This window comes from Mus pahari, chromosome 20, assembly GCF_900095145.1.
Source record: "Mus pahari chromosome 20, PAHARI_EIJ_v1.1, whole genome shotgun sequence".
NCBI classification, from domain to species: Eukaryota; Metazoa; Chordata; class Mammalia; order Rodentia; family Muridae; genus Mus; species Mus pahari.
The window spans coordinates 4,024,755-4,027,122 of record NC_034609.1 but is presented as its reverse complement, the minus strand read 5'-3'; the positions used below and the strand labels follow the sequence as shown (position 1 = coordinate 4,027,122).

Below are 2,368 nucleotides of genomic sequence, written 5' to 3'. Positions count from 1 at the left end.
TGTGTGTGTGTGTTTCTGGGTCGATAAATAGCCCAGAAAAGTGCCCTGTGCCAGTCTCCACTGTACTTCCTGTGCAAGCCGTGATCATGGGAAGTGTCTTCAGTCTTGTTTTCTTTCTTCTGTGCTTTTGGGCCAGTGGTGAGCCCTTCAAGGATCTGCTCAGCTGTGGATTAGTGGGCACTTAGACCGCCCAGTAATTGAGCAGGTACTGGGGGTTCCCAGCCTTCCTGAGAGCATGGCGTTGGGGCTTTCTGACCGGTAAGTTTTACGGGGCTTACTGGGTAGGACTGGACTTAAATCCGAGGCTGAAAGGTCTGTGCGTGCATATATCTAAAGCTTGGTTTTTCTAAATATAGTGAAAAGTGACCTTTGTTAGCTCTTAGGATAGACAGCTTACTGATGGGACAAAAGCTACCACTCTGGCTTCTCCCCTGAAGCGACTACATGTGATGATCTGTTCGTAGGTTGACAGTGGGCTCTCGTTGACTATGTGGGAGTGGGAGAGGGGGCTCTGGCTTCTCTCTCACCGTTTTAGGGGCTCTCCAGAGTTCATCCCTACAGTTAGTGTGCCCAGCTCACAAGTTTATTAGTGTGCCCAGCTCACAAGTTTACTCTAGAGAAGTGGCAGAGACAGTTTGCTGTGAAGATGTTCAGATAATTGAGAATATTTTCCCCCTTTCTTGGTAATAATTGTGTGTGCTGAGAATCTTGGTTTTCATGAACTATTGACAGAAAGAGGATTTAATGGGAAACAAACTTACTTTTTTTTATAATAAGATACCATTTTGAAAAATTGAATTTTTGATCCTTTAGCCAAACTGCTTAATAAAAGAATTCATCCGTGTCCATATTCTGTTTATCTAAGCAAGATCGTGGATCCTAAATGGGCACAGGATCGCAATGTTCATTCAGTGCAAATGCCCCTTCAGTTCCTTTCCCTTTATAGATATACCTAAATAGTCATTGCCGCACCTGTGGGTCCCAATGCTGCCAGTGCGTTGATGTTTCCACCTTTTATTATTGGGGTTTTAAACATGAAAACAAGAATCTGGTAAAAGAAGTGGTTAGCTCCTGCCCCACTCCCAGCTCAGACATAAAAGTATAACTCAGCCCCGACTCTCAGCTCTCTCTGTGTCGTCGACTGCAAATGCTCACACATCCTCTGTACACAGCTTTGTGTTTCTTTTAGACTTTTTGAAGAGGTTTCATGGGAGAGACACCGATTTGTAGCATCTTTTAACTGGAAAAAAATCCATTTTTTTTCATGTGGTTCATGAATGTATCTCTTTTTTTTGCATTTTCATTAATGCCCATGTGTATTCAGTGTATTTAAATCTGGTGTTGTTAAATGTCTGTTCTTTCGAGCAGGGTCTTCGCTGCACTCACCTGATGAAGCTGCTTTCCTTTAGCTCTATCAATTCCTGATTTCTCTCCATCCTTTGCCAACCTTAGACCCTTCCCCATGTCCTCCTGGAACTCTCCAGCTTTGGGGGGCTCTCTGCTCCCTTTCTTATCAGTCATTCAAGGTCTCACTGACCCTTGTTCACCTCCCTCCCTCCCGTCTTGGGTTTGAGACAACCCCTCCAGGATTCGGTATCTTGCTCACCATAATGCTGGGTTTTAAACTTCTAAAAATTAGACGGGTGTCTCCAACCTTATATCTAACTATTCTCCCTGTTTACACAAGCAGCTTTGTTATCAGGGCACGTCAGATCTGACCGCTTCTGACAGACCATGCTGCTCTCAGACCTTTAACACCTTCTGTCTCAGTGACTGCCACCTTTCTCCCTGGAGACTCTCCCACTTACAGAGTCCCTCCCTCTGCCCCTTCAGTCTGCCACAGCCCAGCAGGCTGCAGTAATCTTGTTAAACTACAAGTCAGATGTGCCTGACACAGCTCAGATCTTCTGACAATAGTTCCCACCGCAGGCTGGACCCCTGCTTGCCTCTGTCCCCTCTGTCCTCTTGTCCCCTTCATCCCTGCTCCACTCCAGTCACTTTGGACTTCTGGCTTTCCTGGAACATTGCAGATGATTCCGGACAGATGGCCTTTGCACTCCCTCTGTTTGCCTTGCTTCTCCTGGATCTCTCTCAGGCTTTGTCCTCTGTGAGGATTCCTTGACACCAGAACATGGGCACCATGAGCCTTTGTCTCAGTACTTTGTCTCAGTACTTTCAGTACTTACAGTTGTTCTTAGTACATCAGTGGTGTTTGTTGAGTGAATTTAATAACTGTGGAAACTACCTTTTTTTAAGTATTAAAAAAATGTTAGGGCTGGTGAGATGGCTCAGCGGGTAAGAGCACCCGACTGCTCTTCTGAAGGTCCTGAGTTCAAATCCCAGCAACCACATGGTGGCTCACAACCAT

General features: G+C 45.6%; 1 protein-coding gene across 3 annotated transcripts in view; it reads left to right on the top strand.

Annotated features, from left to right (window-relative positions):
- The window catches only part of Smad1 (SMAD family member 1), a 60,937-nt gene that overhangs the window by 14,821 nt on the left and 43,748 nt on the right, over window positions 1-2,368 (top strand). The window lies entirely within an intron of this gene.